Raw genomic sequence first — 18,579 nt, forward strand, 5'->3', positions numbered from 1 at the left:
AATTGGAGTTCATATTGCTAAAAAGAGTAAAGAGATACAGGCAGTCTTAGTCCTGTCCCCAATACGTAGTTCTAGAAAAAAATACATAATTTCTAAAAAGCCAAGCAATTTGGAAGGTGGGGAAAGGAAAGAAATTTGGCTGAGGTATTATAATGGTTGTTTAATCATCATCATCACCATCATCATCATCATCATCATCATCATCACTGGTCTTTAAAAATGGCTTTTTCATAAAACCTTCCCAAGGGAAAAGAAAGAAAACCTCCTAAAAATTCCACATCCCTGAACACCACTACATCAAAAACCATCTGGAAAACGTCAGATAATGGTATCCACCCACCTAAGAAATTCAGTAAACTTTGTCTTCAATTACCGTTTAGAATAATCAACTCAAATTGAAATTTCAATTTGAAAACCCTCAGAAGACAAAGCTGGGATTAGGAATCAGATTTTAAAAGTCTCCTTAAAAGACCATCTGTTTATAGACACCCTCCTCACATCCCACCTCGTCCTTGATCTGTACCATAAGTTCACAGCAGAAGCACAGCTGAATTTAAAGACACACACACACGGCTACTATGAAGTCGAGTTATCACATGTATGTTCTGAGCTTGTCTCACGTTTCCCTTGTTATGTAAGCACTTGGGGGCAATAAAATTTCACTTCCATCCAGCAGCATCGTGAGTCTAAAAACATTAGTCTATCTGACTGTACAATCCTTTTCCTGGCAGTGGGTAGCACTGGTATTTTATTTATATTGATCATATTGTCGATGCTCTATGGAATAACCATTTAGTAGCCTATTAGCCTGTAACGTTTTATTACTTGTTGTTAAATATCATTACCCATACTGAATTCCACATTAGAAAAATCAGGTTTGAAAATCTCAACATTTAGAAAGAACTACAGAGCTGTTGGGGTCCCCCCCCCACCCCTCACCACATAACCTGCAAACTGATGAGAAGAAAGAAAAACAATGAGTATCCACTTCTCACAGATAGAGGTCACTAATGGACTGGATTTGAATCACAGTGGCAGAAACCACAAAGTTATTAAAGTGATCTAGTGAAAAATGAACTTGAAATTAAAGTGAAAATACCTAAAGATGATTATTCAGAAAAGTCTGACCTGAATAGAAATAAAATTGTCACCTTGACCTTTTTTAAATCTTCTGAACACTGAGAAAAACCAAGAGCCCCCCCTGCCCTTTGCTGTTTGTCTATTTATTTAATTATTTATTTATTTTTCCTTCAGAAACTGCTGATCGCAGAAGCAGCAATTCTTCCTTTTAGGGTACGAGACTGAGGAGTCAAACTGGATCAGATATTCTTACTGAGTCTCTACAGAATAAGGCTTCTGGACATACATACTTGAGCCTTTCTTGAAACCACAGCTTCAAACTGGGAAGATATAAGGTTGCTTCAGGGAGATATGTCTAAATCCTAAATCAAACTCTCCAGCAGGCCAGAATATAAATGTAACGGGCATCAGAGGAGGTTCAAATTAGATCCAGCCGGTCAAAGTCAAACTCGGATAAGATCACATCATCTGAAACCTAGCATATTGGGGAAAAATCATGACTGCCTAGGGGACCTCAAGGCAGCCCAGCATGGTGTCATTTGGGAATCTACTTTTCTTCTGTTAAAAGCATCCCCTGGAATTTCTAAAACTGCAGTGAAACTACTGAAGTGTTAAGACATGGGCTTTAAAAAAAAAAAAAAAAAAAGCATTCTTTCCATGCTAGGTTTGTAATAGGTTCTGCTACACAGCTAGCCCAATTCTTTCTACAGTTTCGTGTACCTACTGGCAGAGACATGGAATAATGCTCGAAATTTCATCTTCCAACCTCCTCCACTCAGATATTTGCAACTCAACATGACAGTATGGCGCTACACAGACACCAGCGATTATCACAGATTCTTAAATGGTTTAACCCTATCCTGTTTGGGGGTTTTGAGCAGGGGAGAAAGAAAAGTTGTATTTGTGGGAGCAATAACATCACAGGGAAATAAGCAACTTTTCTTCTATCGTGGTGGCCTGTCGATCTTATATATCTGGTGCATATGGTTTAGTGATTTAAAAAGAAAAAAAAAGTCCTGTTCTAACACTTTAGACACTGACCTAAAATTTTACATTCATACTGCAACAACCAAATACATCCCTGGACGAATGCCAACCTGCATTCTATTCCCTCAAAATGTTTGGGGGATCCTTTCATTGGAGACTTAGGAAGGTCATATCGCTTAAATCCACAGACAATAGGGGTTCCTATATGGAAGCTAGCCTACATAGTAGCTTTTGGCTGGGGGGAGTTAGACATAATAAATTTAGCAATAAGCCTGTGCGAAAGGGGACATGCCCCAAAGCTCCCTGAAACCCTGTATGATTTAAGAGCCTCCCAGCTGAGTGGGAAGCAATAGCTCCCATTTAGATAGGGCTTTGCATAGCAAATGCAGCATGTGAAGAAATCTAATCAGCACCTTGCACTCCTGCGCGAGCATTTACACGGATTTGTGCCTTGCACTTGATTAGCTTACTGCAAGCTTTACAAGAGATTCCCTCCACCAAAATTAATCAAAAGCTCTTGGAGAAGGCTTTCCATTTACAAGAGAAGTCAAGATGAGCTTCCAGGTGAATAAATAATGATCATAATAATGATGACAGCAGCAGCAAACATTGAGCTGCTCTGAAACTGGGCTGGGGGACAGGGGACGGTGGAGAGTTAGGGCTGGAATCTCTCTGTAGCTCTCTGAGGGAAAAGCGGGAGCTATTTTCTTAGTTAGCCTAAGTAAGGCTGCTGTTGGGAAACGTGACCATGTTCTCTCTCCGCTGCTCCTGGCCTCAAGTGCACACACGCGACCACTCACTGCCCCACACACACCACGGGTGGAACATCAAGGAACACCTGGCCTCTCTCCGCAACACCACCAGCCACCCCCTAACACACACACACACACACACACACACACACAATCGCTGTAAATCCACGTCGCCCATGGCTAATGCATTTCATCTCATCCTGCAATAAAAAAAAAAAATGTGACTTCTAAAGTTTTTATTTTATGACGCCAGAAGGTGAAAGGAAGGAGGGAGAAAGGGAAGGCTTCGGATGTCAAAGGGAGGAAAGGCAAAATTTCCCCTTTACTTGAAATCCTCTCTCTCTCTCTTTCACACACACACACACACACACACACACACACACACACATTCAGATTTGCTTTCCTGCACCACCTAAACGAGGTGGGCGAGTGGGAGTGAGTTCCTCTCATTTTTAAAAGATGCAAAATAAGGCTGAGAGAGAGAGAGAGAGAGGGTGAAGGTGAGGAGGTGAGGGTGGGAGTGAGTGAAATCCATGCATCACCCCCCCACACACACACACACACACACACGGAGGAATACTAAAGCCCCTGAATCCACATTCTCCATTTCCAGCACGCTACAGGAGGAGGCCCCAGCTGGGGCCGAGGGTTCTCCTCCATCCCCAGCGGAGCCCCACCTCCCTGCCCAGCTGCCCGCCGCTGGCAGAGACGCCCCACGGGTCCCCCTGACCTGCCTGGAGAGCTCTGCGCGCCAGGTGCCCATCCCCAGGATCTCCAACTTCGCCTCCCTCCCACTTTCGCTCGGATCCGGCGAGCGGCTGGAAGGCGCCGCCGAGGCGCGGGAGCTCCGCGGCGGGGCTTGGAAGGGGCGGAGGGTTGGGGGCGCGCGTTACCTGCGGAGATGCTCCAGGTCTGCTCCGGGCCCCGCTGGTCATCGGGCTCAGCGCCGCGTCCTCCCCCAGATCCAAACTTTTGCCGGGTCCTCCGGGTGGCGGCGGCGGCGACGGTGGCGGCTGCCGGAGCCCGGGCTGCTCGCCCGCAGCGTCGAGGCGCGGGGGTGCGGAGGCCGGAGCCTCAGGGCGGCCGGAGCCCCTGCGCCCCGCTCGCCTAGCTCGCTCTCGCCTGTGTCGGCTACGGGGCCGCGGCATCGTCCCCCCCCGTCCTCCGCCACCTCCGCCTCCAGGGCTCGGGCATGCCACTCTCTCTCGGCCCCGGCCCCGCGGCCCCCGCCTGCCCGCCTCCCCTGCCTCCCCCGCCTCCCCCTCTCCGCCTCCGCCGAGCCACGAGTGCCGGGAGCAGCGGAGCGAGCGGGGAAGGCAGCGGCGAGAGAGAACCCGCAGCGCCGGGGCTCCCCAGGGGCGGAGGACCTCGAGGGGCGGCCGGAGAGGCCGGCGGGCGCGCCCGGGGCGCCTGGAGGAGCGGCGGGGAGCCGGGAGCCCGGAGCCCGGAGCGGGGAGCCCGGAGCGGGGAGCCCGGAGCGGGGCTGCGCGGGGCCGCGCGGGGGCGGGCGCGGGGCTCGCTGCGAGGGCTGCGCCCGCCCGGCGTGGGTCCCGAGGCTGCTCCCACCTCACTGCTGCCGGGGTCGGACGCAGCCGGGCTAATGTAGACGCCGCGGCCCCCACCCCCACCCCCACCCCCGCCGCCACCCCCGGGAGATGTTTACAGTAATGAATTCGCGGGACGGCCGGCGCGGCTCCCGCGCTCCTCCTCGCGCTCCGTCCCTCGCGCTCTGGCGCGCTCCCCAACTCGAGCCCTCTTTCTCTGTCCCCTCCTTCCCTCCCTCCCTCCCTCTCGGAGTCCCTCCCACATTTCTGCTTTAAAGAATGCTTGGGAGGCGCGGCTGCAACCCTAAGCTTTCCGAGAGGCAAAGTCAGACTCTGGCTTTTAACCCTCTCCCCCCCGAGCGGAGGTGCAGAGCGCCTGGGCCAGCGCCGCGGAGGCCACCCCGACCGCGCACGCCCGGCCTCTCCAGCCGGCGCCACCCGACCCCCCACTCTTAGGGCCCGCGCCACCGCCCGCCGCGGCTGTACTTCCAAGCCGCAGCATCTATTACTTAGACCCCCGAGAAAGGATCGAAACGTGAATTTGGAGAGTCAAAATACAGCAAGTCTCTCAACCCAAGATGGCGTTATTTTAACTGGAGGCCACCCTGGTGATCTGCGCCCCCCCCCCCACACCTCCCCACACACCCTATATCACCCGTTGAGTCCCTGATCCCGGACCTTAGGAAATAACTTTAATTGGAAAAAGAATCCGAAGTTTAACGTGATTATTCTGAACACCTATTTTCTCCCTTCACTCTGGCTGCTGGAAAAAAAAAAAAAGAAAAGAAAAGAAAGGTTGTTCACCCCCCCCACTCCCCCCCCCCCCAGATTACAACGGACAACTAAATTCACCCTCAAAGATTCAGGAAACAGACTTGACAGCCAAAGGAGGCTGATCTGTATACAGGCAACGTTTCCACTTCGCAATCTCTTTGCAAAGGTTAAAGAGCAATGTAAGAAAACCAGGTGCACGTCTCTTTCTTGGAAAACATATTTTAAAAGGTTCTGGTTTTCTCCTCTCGTCGCGTTGCCGCGCCTCCTGCCTCCAGTAAGTTGCTGTCATGTTTTAACAAGTCTGCGGAGAGGCCGCGTGTGAACAGAAGAGGGAGAGCGAGCTCGCGCCAAGGTCCAGGCTGCGCCCAGGCGCGCCGTCGGTGAGGCCGCGCGAGAAGCAAGCCGCGAGCCTCACACCAGCCGGGGGCCAACTCTCCGGGGACACGCGGCGTCGTCGCCGTCCAAGAGTTGGGCAGGGGCGGTGCCCACCACGGGGCTCTGGAGGATTTCCCCGTCCTCAGTGCAAAGCCTGAGTCACTTGGCACCACTTTCCCAATTGTTTTTATTTCCTTCGCATCCCTGTTGTGTCTACCACCTTCGCGTATTTGAGCGCCTTAGTCGTGTTAAAAACGACTTGGAGAAACGCCCCAGATGCCTCCCAAGCACAAGCCACGCACGGATCCACCCAGACGCACGGCCGGGACGCACGCTGGCACACGCTCTCACACGCGCGCGCGCACACACACACACACACACACACGACCTGGGTTCGTGCCCGCGGGTCGCTGGTCCTGGTGCATTAGGCAAAGTGGCCAGGAAAATACTTTGATTTACATCTACAGAGCCGCTCCTGCCCCCAAACGCAGTGCGTGACTAACAGATATCCGGAGGAGGAGGGGGCGCGCGGCGGGAGAAGTTAATGGGACTGGGACAGACGTGGAGGGCCATCTTGCTGGGAGGTTCCAGGAGCGAGGCGCCAGCGACGACAGCCACGGTGGCCTCCACCTCCACCAGCAGCTGCTGCCGCTGGCCGGAGCCCCACGCGATCCAAGAGTTTCCAGGGCGTCCAGTGAGAGTCCAGGCGGCCCCAGTCACCCTCTTCCCCCCCGTACTTAATTATCCCCGGTTAACACCCCGACCCCGACCGGCAACCTTGATCTCCGGCCCGATTAGGAATGAGAAGTGACCGCGCTGGCGCTGAAGGCGCGGAGACGAGCCCGGGACCGGTCAGCGCGGCGGAGGGATCTTTCCAGGCGATCCGGGGCCCGCGCGGGGACGGGATGGCAGCTCTGCTCCCGCCCTCCTCGCCGCCGCCAGGCCCCCGGCTCTGGGGCGCGGGTGGGCGGGGGACGGGCGCTTTCCGCCCCCTCTCCGCGGCGGGCGCACGCGGCTCCGCGGCCGCAGCCCGACTCCAGCCCCGCGAGCCGCCTGCGCCTCCATCGCCCCCCGCGGGCGCGCCGGGAGGGCGCGCGCGCGCGCGGGCCGGGGCTCAGGGCAGGGCCCCTGAAGCCCAGCTAGGGCTGGAGAAAGACTTGGTTTTGGAAAAAGTAGCCCTCTCCCCAACTCGAAGGAAAACGCAAGGGCATCCTCCCGCATCTCCTGAGCCAGGAATCGATCCAGGATTGCGGGCAGGAGGCGGGCTGGTGGCTTTAGGTGCAACCGCTTGATAGTATCGGTGACATTATCTGATATTATCGGCAGATGGAGTGAGCGCGGGGGTGGGGGACAGGGGGGTGTCACTCCTAGAAGTTACGGTGTTCATTCTGGGCAAGTGAGACGCTGAATACCAGCAAGCTCAAGAAACCCCAGTTTGGGATCCATCCCCCCCCCCCGCTCCCCCCAAGCCGACTGGCAACAGTGCGTTTTGCCCCAGAGCTCAGTTACAAAACTCTTGAGGGAAGAGGTGAATTCTACTTGCAGACAGCCCTCCCTGAAGTCCAGCGGAGAGTTAAGCAGCCTATGCTCTTTCTGGAGGAAAGAAAAAGCCAAAACCATCCCGTCGCGATGACCACCTTAAGCTGATTCAAAAAAAAAAAAAAAAAAAAAAAAAAAAGAATTGTCTATCTGACCCCAACCGCGCAGCAGCAGCCCCGGCGGTTACTGGAAACGCCCCCTGGCACCCCCGTCCCTTTACCTGGAGGCCGCCGTGTCTCCTCGCAGTGCGTTCATCCGAATCCGACCGGGTCGGGGAGGTGGAAAGGGAAGAAGCTGGCGCGGCAGCAGCGGGGCTCCCGGGGCATGGTATTGTTTTAGGGGTCACCGCCAAGGTCCCTCCTGCCCATCGTTGAGAACCGCCGACCTGATCCCGGGTCTGGGTGGACACGGCGGCGGGCGCAGCTGCTCAGACACCCCGGGCGGAGGCGGCGCAGCGCCTTGGGGCGGAGACCGGGGGCCCCCCCGATGGGCTCCGAGCGCTCCTTCTTCCGCGGCCACCACGGGAGATGCCCAGCTCGCCAAGTGACAGCGACAGGTTTCGAACGTACAACTAACTACAAGGTACCCAGCCCCAGACTGTAAGCTGCCTGCCCCCTCCCCCTTGTCTCCCTCCTACCGGGGAGGGAACTAAATTAACCCTGTGCGCGCCCTGCACTCCCCGGCGAAGCTGGAAGCGGCTGGGAAACCGCGAGCGGCGGCTCCCAGGGCGAGCGCTTTGTTCACGTGCGTTTCCAGCGGGCGTGTTGCTGTCTGGGGGCACTCGCGTGGCGAGACGCCAGGGGCAGGCTTCCAGCGCCAGACTCCGGCATGGGAAGGAGCCCTCGCTAGCGTTTCATCCGGACCAGACCCAGCCCTCGAAATCTATTTTTTGCCTCCAGTTACCAGATTTATTGAAGTTGCCAGCAAAGTTGGGTCTTATTCCTTTATTTCTTCCTCTCTCCCGTCCCTCCCTTTCCCCTACCCCCCTCCTCCCCACCCCGGTATTATTTCCTTTCCTAGCGGTGCTTTGAAGATGTGGAACTCTCGGCTCATTTCTAAATCTAGCTTATAACCGTTCTTTTGCGTGTGCCAGACGGATGGTGGAGGGGACCCGTGCACCCAGGCAAAATTTAGACGAAACCGCAGGGAAAGCTGTCTCCCACCCACTCACCCGGTGTGGGCAGCGGCAAATGACCACAGATTCAGATAAGACCAAGACTTACCCGGAAGATAGGGAGGGGGCGGGTTATGAGCTGTGAATGGCGAGATGGGAGAGAGAGAGAGAGAGAGAGAGAGAGAGAGGAGAGAGAGAGAGAAAGCGCCTTAGAATGGGATAAACAGGGGAAACACAGACAAGAATGATGATGCAGAAAATAGATCTGAATCCCAAGACTGAAAAAAGCAGGTCAGCTTTAAGTGCCTAGATTTTGATCGACAATATTCCTCAGCTCCTTTGAAAGCAGAATGAATGAATGAATGAATGAATGATGAATGAGTGATTCAAACAAATTTTTTTTAATGAGCAAGAAAGTGAATGCTCAAGGCTCTGCCTTGGCTCCCCAGATGCTTTGCATTTTGTAAACAGCTTTGTCGAAGTGCTCAGGACTCCCAAGAAGTTAACGGGAGTTGGAGGCGAGTCATCTCCATAGACGTGGAATGGAAGCTTCGGCCAGAGAAACTGACAGCCAGACGCCTCTGCTGTCACCGTCACACCCTAATGAGCCAGAACTTCGCCCACAGTGCAAACTCAGACAATCTTCAACAGATTCCCTTTTTCTCCAGCTCCCTCTGGACGAAAGAAAGAAAGAAAGAAAGAAAGAAAGAAAGAAAGAAAGAAAGAAAGAAAAAAGGAAGTCTTTAAAAATCGTTTAGAGGGTAACACGTGGATCTTGCGAAAACTGAGTTATTTTTAAAAGAAAAAAAAATGTGTTTCTCCAGAGGATAGATGTTCTAAGTTCTCTCTGCAGCATACGCAAGCCAATGGGAATCTGTAATAGCCATTTCCAACGCCTCCAGGAGCCAGGCCGGCCCACAGAGGCAGTAGGAACAGTTTCCAGCCGGCCTGGTGCAGAATTTCGTTGTAAATCCTTTTAGTTTGCCAAGGTGGCAGCAAAGCATAGGGAGAGCTTGTCAAGCTGCAGAATAAACACTGAAGACCACATTTTAGGGCAAATACTCATCTACCTGCTTTTAAATAGTCGTCTTCATGTTGTGTAAGTGTCCCTGAGTACCCACAGGAGGTTCTTTCTTTGAAATCTTGATCTGAGATGCCATTATCATGATTTCATATGAAAGAATACTTTTTGGTTTAATAGAAAATGGAACTCTGCACAGGTTTTGCTTTCTGATTTATGCTACCAGAAAGTGAGTGAGATTGAGAAAGTGAGATGAGGTGGCTGCAGATGTACACAATTTGTGTTTTAGATTATTGCTGTCTATAAATTAGAAGGACACACTATCGTGGGGCTGTGCTCCCTACCCAAGGCTCTTGATGGGATGACTGTAATCAGGACAAGGAAAATTAAGTACAGAAAAACATCACATCAAACATATGAACAGAATAACTGTAACAATTTTCTTAGCCACATGACGGGTAAGTCAGCTTTAGAAATGTGTGATGGCATAGCCCCAGGAAGCAAAAGAGGAGTAAATGTGGTACAGGGGCTCCAGAGTGTAAGAATTTGGCAGATTCACAAAACTGTTATTTTATTTTTATTAAGACACCATCGCTAAGGCAAAAGGGTAGAAGAGTAGAGAAATGAAAAGCAAATCTGTGGCCTTCAAAAAACGGAACATCATGAGGCATCTGGATGGCTCAGTCAAGTTGTGTGTCTGACTCTTAATTTCCACTCAGGCCATCATCTCAGGGTCCTGAGAAACGGTCCCCTGTGGGGTTCTATGCTCAGTGCGGAGTCTGCTTGAGGTACTCACTCTCTCTCCCTCAGCCCCTGCCCCACTTGTGCATGCTGTCTCTCTCTCACATAAACAAACAAACAAAAAAACAAATAAATAAATAAATAAATAAATAAATACATACATATATACATACATAAATAAATACCAGAAAGTTAAAAAACAAACAAACAGGAAGTTAGTTCCTTTGCTATTCTTTGGAATTCATTCCTCTATAGAGTTTTCAGGTCAGCTGAAACTTGGCTGCCATCTCAAATCTTTTAGGGCCTCCTCTCCATGTTTTTTACACTCCCCCCATCTATACATGGCATGTACGTTGGCCTGTGTTTCTAATACTGTCTGGAAGTAAAGATAACACAGGATTTGGGTTTTTAAGATCGTGGCTTAAGCCCAAGGCCCTGAAAATTTTGATCTTGGGTAAGTTTGGCTCTGAGCCACTGTTTACTCGTTAATAAAATGGGCATAAAAATACCTGTTCTACCAGCCTCATAATATTGTCACATCATGAGTCAGTGCATGGGAAAGTGCTTTAGAAATTTCAGTTGTTATTCGGTTATTGCTAACAATATTATCATTGCATCACACGGTCCCAGCCTTCAAAACATTGGAAAGTTACATCAACCTGAACAGTTTCCCCTAATGCTATCATCTTACATTGCCTTGGAACATTTATCAAAACAAAGAAACCAACATCGCTACGTGGCTATTAGCCAAACTCCAGGTTTTATTGGTATATCATCAGTTTTTCCACTAGTATCCCTCTTCTGTTTCAGGATCCCATCTAGGATACCACATTGCCTTTAGTCATCATATCTCCTGTGCTCTGTGATGATTCCTCAATCTTTCCTTGTTTTTAATGACCCTGGGAGTTTTGAAGAATAATGGTCATGTATTTTGTCTTTCCATTTGGGTTTGTCTGATTCGACTCTAGTTCCGGGCTTGGGGAAAAAATACCAGGGAAGTGGAGTGCTGTTCTCATCTCATCGTGGCAGGTGGTGCATGATATTGGTATGATGTCACTGATGAAAACATCATCACTCTCTAAGGAATTGTGTGCAAGATTTCTCCACTATAAAGTTATCTGTCCTTTTCCATACTCTGTTCTTTGGAAGTGAGTCACTGAGTCCTGCTGACCCTCATGAATTTAGATTTTTAAATGCACAGAATAAGCCCTTAGTGCAACTCATTAACAGCCCAAATATTGAACTCACCCAGGAATAATCTCCCAGGAAATTCCTCCTGTATTCTATAACCTTAGAAAATTGTTCAACTATCTCCTCTTGGCTGTGTATTATGAACCCATCTTGACTACTCCATGCTTACAGTCCCCAAACCCAGTCTCCAAATCCCGTTGGACTCTTTTCTGAAATGTCTCCTACCTTTCTATTTCTCATTGTCACATCTGATTGGTTTAGAATTCCAACTTTCCTACAAAAAGATGACATCCATGACTTCTGATCCTTTCCTCCTTTTCATCATTTTCTAATAGTTTGGAGTTCATTTCATTCACCTTCCAAGGGAAAATAGTGATATACTAGTTTGTCTCTGGATTAGTCTAAGGGTCTCAAATAATTTAGTTGGTCTTGTCTTTCTTTTAGGTAAATATTTGAAGCATGCATGTTGACTTCATTAATAAGCTTCTGTAGCAACTAGAAACCCAACCTTTCTTCTAGAGAGCCACTGTAAGAAAATCCACGGTTAACACACTGTGCATAGATGGCTATTCATTTCTCTCATGAGTGTAAAATATTCCTTAAGCTTTTTTTTTTTTCTGTGAGTGTGGTGTGATTCATGTGACTCTGTGACATTGAAATACATACTCTTCTGGTTTTGAAACATAAGATACAGTTTATCCAACAAACATTTGTAGAAAACACAAAATATGTGGCAGAACCTTGATAAATAGACTTAGTCCCTATTCTATCAAAACTCTCAGTGTAGTAGAGAAACACTACTAAATAGTTAAATAATTTACACTCATTAGGTAAATTAAACACCTTGGATACATGCAAAGCACGTTAATATCCTAAAACAGATTCTCTATAGAGGGAAAGTCTCTCCCAAGTGATGAGGAGGCTTTCTTGATAATGTACTGATTTTTATAGGGGAATTGTGACATTATTTTTACTTCCAGCCTTCTGCATACAGCAACCCCAGGAACCAACCTGAGACCTCTGTCTCAGGGAAATCTCTTTGGGCCAAGAATTGGAAAAATCAGTTAGAAGTAATTGCTTGCATATCCATTTCCCTTAAGCCTTGGTTTCTTTGCCTCTCCATGCTGGTTACAAGACGATTATGCGTGAACAAAAACAGAAGGTACACACTGACAGGAAACAAAAGCACGTTAAACCATGGAGATTTCCTCATACATAAACCTGCCATTTGTCAAGCACTTGCTCTCTGTTCCAAAGGGAAGCTGGCAAAAACTCGAAGTGAACATTCTCCAACAGCACTGGGGAAGAGTAAGTGAGGGAAATGCCCTTTTCAAAAAGGGTATATGGTTGATGTAAAGATGTAAGCCATTTTAAGAAGAGATGAAAGATCTACCCAGAGAGTAGATCTTTGGAATCTGGGTGCTACAATTGTAGTACATGTTTCTGAGCCTGACTATAGTTCTGATGAAGAAGGAAGTGCCATTTAATCTGAGAAAACATACTTAATTGAGTATAAAATATTCCGAATTAGAATATATATATCTAATACAAATAATAAATATACATAATTTCCCACTATATTACATACATACATATGCACATTTATGTATATATATGTGTGTACATATGCAATTCCTACTGTTTATTGATATATTAGAAAAATAAAATTGCATTCTTTAAAAGGTCAGAGAGAGTTTTCAAGTCTGAAAACTCTCTTTCATAAGAACAAATACTACATCAGTTTAGCTATGTGTAGTTGCAAAGGGCCTGAAATTGGCCTTGGATGGTGGTACTTCAAGACTCTACACTTTATCAGAGAAATCTCTTAACAGCCCAAGGCCTCAGTTTCTCTTTTATCCAAAAAAGAGAAGCAAAACTACTGCCAGGGTAAATATATAAACAGTAAGTGAAACGGGTTATTTTGAAGCTCAAAATAAGAACAAACCATTATTAGTTATCTACTTACTGTGGTTTACAGAACATAATTTCATGTGAGATCTATTTTACTCTGTAGAATCTTAAGACATGGGTTTTATTTGTGTTGCCATTCCTGGCTTTTCTGGTAACCTGCTGTACACAGAGTTTCAGAGCTTCAAAGATACAGAGTTGCTTCGTTCTTGCAAAATTTCAGGTGCCAACCCTTCAACCAAGTTTTGAACTATCTAAACAATAAATGTCCCCAACATAGGGAATTCTTAGATCTCTTCTCACTGTATCATTGAAAATCTCGTATAAATTCCTATTGGCCAATTTTGTTCTGTAGTTCCTCCACTTAGCTACTAGAAGCAGCTAAAGTTTTCCAAGTGATTCTTTTATTGTGTTTTTTAAATTTAATTTAATTTTATTGTTAGATTATTTTCATGCTTGAATTTTCTGGATCTAGTCATCTCATTTGCTTACTTGGTTAGAACAACCTGGATTTCATGCTTTCCCTCTCTCCACTTGAAACATTTTTTAAAAATTAAGTTGTCTTTAAAACTTAATAGTAAAAATTCTAGAGAGGTAGCTTCTCATAAGTAATGTCTCTTCCTCTGTCTTTGTCTTACCTTCAAAAGTTTCCATTCGTACCATACTTTGTTGACACATTACAAAGTCATATGCTATGAATTAAGTGAGCTTATTTGCATTTGATTTCTACTCTTTATCAATAGTGAAAGGGCGTACATTGAATTCTTCTTCCTAAACACTGAAAGGCCGTTGTTGATCACAGTCTGGTTTCTAGATTGACAAAGGCCATGACATTCCTTTCTCTGAAGAAGGCATCAAAAGCTTGATTTTCAAAGGCTTTCCCACTTTCCTTGATGTTTTGAAGAGGTAGCTAATGAATCTCAAACATAATATAAAACCATGAAAATATCGGAATCATTTTGTTCTTGGGTTATGTATTTATTTTTATTTCTAGGGATTCTGCTGCAGTTTGGAGTTTAAACAGTATAGTTTCCTCTTCCTTTTACTTTAATGCTTTATAAATAGAATCATGTTAGATTATTAAGTGTAACAGATACAGGTATATGGGTTACGGATCAGAGTTAGTAGAAAGACAAGAACTTAACCTTCAGAATACCTCTATTTGTAGAGTGGTTTGTCCCTTAGACCATTCCCAAATGGATAACTGTATCTGAGAGCTTCCTACCCTCCACCCACATGTCCAGGTCACAAAAGCAGTGAACCAGCTAGTAGTATATGCCAAATTTCCAGAAACCTGTCCAGAAGTTAGCCACTAACTGGCTGTCCATTTTATTCCCTCATTAGCAGGAAATATTTTTCTTCTTATCACTATGGATAAAACCAAAGTTAATTATATTTACTTCTAAATCTCTATAAATTAAGACAGTTTCCTCAAAAGATCGTGTTTTTCTCATCTCTATCCTAAGCAGCCAGACTTAAAAATCACAGAAGTAAGCCTGTGAAAGCTAAGGAAGCCTCAACATCATTAGGGAAACAAAACCACAGTGAAACCAGTTCACTCTTGCTAGAATGGGTATAATAAAAAAGACCGAAGAAAATAACCAGTCTTAGTAAAAAAGCAGAGAAATTGGAATCCACATACATCAATGCTGGCATCAAAAAATAGTTCAGCCACTTTGGTATGAAGATTTCTTAAAAAGTTAAACATAAATTTACCCTATAACCCAGAAATTACACTCTCAGGTATATCTACCCAAGAAAATGGAAACATACATCCACACAAACACTTCTACATGAATGCTCTTAGCAGTATTTTTCATTTGGAAACAGCCTAAGTGTCTATCAGCTGCTGAATGTGTAGATAAACTGTGGTGTATTCATGCAATGGACTACTATTTGAACAAAACAGGGATTCATGGTAAAGCATGGGTGAACCTCAAAATGATTTTGCTCCATAAAAAAAGCCAAGCTCGAGAGATCACATATTGCATGACTTAATTTATAGAATCTTAAGGAAAAGCAAAGTTTTTGAAGACAGCAAATCAGTAGCTGCCAGGAGAAGAAAGAACAGAGATGTGCATAAGAGATCATAATGCAGTGATTAAAATGTTTTAAAACTGATTCATGGTGATGTATGCATAACTTGGCAAATTTACCAAAAATAAGAATTAAATTTTACACTCAAAAGGAGTGAATTATATGATATGCAAAATATATCTAAATAAAATTATTTTTAGAAGCTAAGAGGATTGTCAGCATCTATGAATATTTAATATTGGTAATATTCTTGCTAGATCCTCTTACATCATTAATAAATAGGACTTGAAGTATCTTAAGACTAATAAATAAAGAATATAGAGAGTAGGAGAAATAATAACTAATATATGAGTCTAAACATTCTTCATATTCTCTACTCTTTCAAAAGAGCAGAACATTTGCTATCTGATTAAACCCACCCAAGCGATCTGTAAAAATTCAAAAGTATAATAAACAGAATACAGGGGACCCATCCTTTCCACTCCATTCTCTGAAGAAAAAAAAAAGTAATATCTAAAAAATGTCCATGAGTCAATGAGGGAAAACAAATTGTCTGCTTTTGTATTAAGTTCTCTGCTCACCAGACTCCTCTGCCAAAAAAAGATTCTTCTATTTTTACAACACATGGTACATTTGTTTACTATGGCTCAAGGAAACATAATGTTTTACTAATAAAAATCTATTTTTGATAACAAAATGATCAATTATTTTAATATATCCTTTGAACAGTTTCATTCCTTTAGATACTCATCAATCAGGAATCTTCTTTCTTTCTGTCCAGTTAGGGCAATATAATTATCATTTTGTGAGGATGTCACATTTTTCTTTTTTTCTGGCAAAACAAGAAAGCGTAAGACAGATGGGTTAAGACGAAAGTCAGACACAGTATCAGATGCCAAAGGAAAAAAATAAAGACAACATCTTGTCCATCAAGGAGCTCAGATCAAGAGTCTTTCTTTTCTCAAACGATGACAGCTCCAGAGCTATGAGCAACCAGAAAATAAATAAAGCAAAACCACCAAAGGTGTTTCTCCATGGTTTCCACTGTAATGCCTAGAATAGACAAACATGTCATTTTACTAGGAGGATTATCTGAAAAAAAAATTAGCTAAAGCCGACCAGAAAAAAGGAGAAAATAGAATAAGGCCATGTCATGTCTATTACCGAGGGATGAACTGTATCATGCTTTTCTGGGTACTGCTGATGAAAATGTCTAGGAAGAATAATCTACATCTACCTTCAACAGTATAAAAGGATCCAAAGTACAGATTTATAATCCTTACATGAGGAGCTTCAGGACAACTGACAGAGTTGTTCTCAGTTGAAAATGGACCCTGGTTGGTATTCAGCATTCATTTTTCTTCAACAGGAGCTTGCCCACTACACATGGTGAAATCGAGTTTATGTACTCTTTAATAAATTTTCTACATCCAGGAAGTTCTTGTTTTTCAGGCCTCCAGAAATTGGTGATAGAATAAAGGAGGTTGGAAGTGGGGCTGGGTCTACTGGACTTGTGAGCTGTCCATCGTGCATTCACAGCAGCATCCCAGATGGAAGAGAGATGAGGGGGAGCACATTTAATGAGGTGTGAGCTCGGAATGGTCAGAAAAACACAATTTTGAAGGTTATGAGATCAATGTCTTGAACTGACACGATGAAAAATCTTTTTATCATAGAAAAATCACTTTTTTTTCATTTTTAATATTGCTCTCAGGCTTTAGGAAAAGAGTAGAGACTAAGTTTGAAGATATTAAGAAAATTTGCTAATTGGCCAATTTCTTCATCAATGCCTTATAGGATGTGTTTAAGTATAAGAGCACGTTGAAGTCTATTTGGAATAGAAACAGACAGAGTTCTGCTATCAAATATGTTCCCAACTAGCTGAAGATATAGGAAAGCCACTCAATTTTCTTAGGCCCCAGATGTCTCTTCTCAGAGGTGATAATAATTTCTGGCAAACTTGCTTTGCATCGTTTTGTAAGCATAGAATAAAATGGTAAATGTAGAAATATCTCTTTATCTATGAGAAAAACATTTCCCTAAGCAAAAGTGTCATTCTTATTTAAAAAATGTGAATGTCTCCTCTTTAACCCCTTAGCTTACTTGAGGATGAAAACCAGGGTAACTCCTCTAGGAAATGATCAGGTTCTGGTTTACATTGCTTCTGTGATGAGGGTGATAAAGGCTGATCTTTAGATATGACAAGTACAAAGTTCCATGCTTGCGCTAGAGTTTGGAGAGCCTCATTAATCACGTTCCATTGTGTTAGAGGTTCTGTAAACATTGCAAAAACATAAAGTGCAGCCCTTCTATTCACATCTTTCCAACCTAACTCCAGGAAGCCTTTGAGATTTTCTTAACTGACTGGATTTCATTTCAGTCATTAGTTAACCCTGCTTAGTGGGTGACTCTGAATCCCACCAGGGAGGAGTAAGGGGATATGTATTCAAACAGTACAAACATGGCTTGTCCCAGTCACATAACCATTAAGAACAGTAGGGGGGATTTCCTTTCTCAGGATAAGTCAAATCATTTATGTGAATCCCATAATATTCCTTTTTTTTTTTTTTTTGCCTTTGGAAACTAATGCTATAAATTTATAGTTAGAAAAAGAATACTAACAGTACTTCCTATGGATACTTTAGGCAAAGTCTTTTTATGTATGAACGGGCCACTTCAGACAGTTAAGAAGTCAGGCCACCTTTGGGATATAGATCAGAGTATGTTTGGTATCCACAAGGACTAATCTGCTCAAGGTTCCTCTAGATATTTTGGTTACATTTAGCTTCCAAGGTCTGTAAAATCCTCTCATTTATAAATATTTTATTATTTATTTATTAATAGTTTCCTTCATGGAAATGTTTTAAAGCATATCTATCAGTTGGAATGTAGTTCTTTTTAGCTGTAACAGGGAAGATCACAACAGAATTAATGCAAACAAAACCATTTAAATAGCTGTTGGGTGAAATTTGTGCAGAAACAAAGTATATTTTAATATTACTAATTTTATAATTTAGTTGAAGAAGATAATACTAATTCCCACTTTCAAAGTTTTTTGGGAGGTTTAGGTACAGTAAACAATAAAAACATTATTTTTTTTTTTGGCCACTTATCTTCCTTTTGACCCCTTCCATTCATTTACACCTCAGGAAAAGCCCTGGCTTTGATGGTTAGACGGTGATCTAATAAGGCAAATGTTGGAGCTTATATGAAAGCAAGGTATCTTCCTTCTGTATAGACAGAATGGAAAACTTGATGAGTCTCGCAGCAGGATGACATTTATACACAGAAAAGGAATATATGGCTGGATAAGAGACAATCCTTAACCATCTCTACATAAACAACTCAAGTCATAGAACATACTGATGATGGGTGACAATTAATACAATGTTTATGGATAATGAAGCATGTATTTCCTATACCTATAGCAATACTTTTCCTCAGATTCAAAGTTGATCCTATTGTTTCTCTTTTTATCTTCTAAAAGTTTACTTTTCTCATACTAGTATTTTATAC

At 44.7% G+C, this 18,579-nt stretch overlaps 1 protein-coding gene across 4 annotated transcripts in view; it reads right to left on the reverse strand.

Annotated features, from left to right (window-relative positions):
• FLRT2 (fibronectin leucine rich transmembrane protein 2) overlaps positions 1 to 7,907 on the reverse strand; it is a 98,910-nt gene extending 91,003 nt beyond the window's left edge. For 2 of the 4 annotated variants that reach the window (XM_055304028.1, XM_055304031.1), the window contains exon 1: positions 7,272 to 7,907. The gene's annotated coding sequence lies outside the window, so the exon portion shown is untranslated. Of the gene's footprint in view, positions 1 to 3,712; positions 3,971 to 7,271 lie in introns of those variants that run through there. The other 2 variants (XM_055304029.1, XM_055304030.1) reach the window with 1 other exon arrangement.
• Positions 7,908 to 18,579: the final 10,672 nt, after the last annotated feature.

This window comes from Nyctereutes procyonoides, unplaced genomic scaffold (assembly GCF_905146905.1).
Source record: "Nyctereutes procyonoides isolate TBG_1078 unplaced genomic scaffold, NYPRO_anot_genome, whole genome shotgun sequence".
In the NCBI taxonomy this organism is placed as follows: Eukaryota; Metazoa; Chordata; class Mammalia; order Carnivora; family Canidae; genus Nyctereutes; species Nyctereutes procyonoides.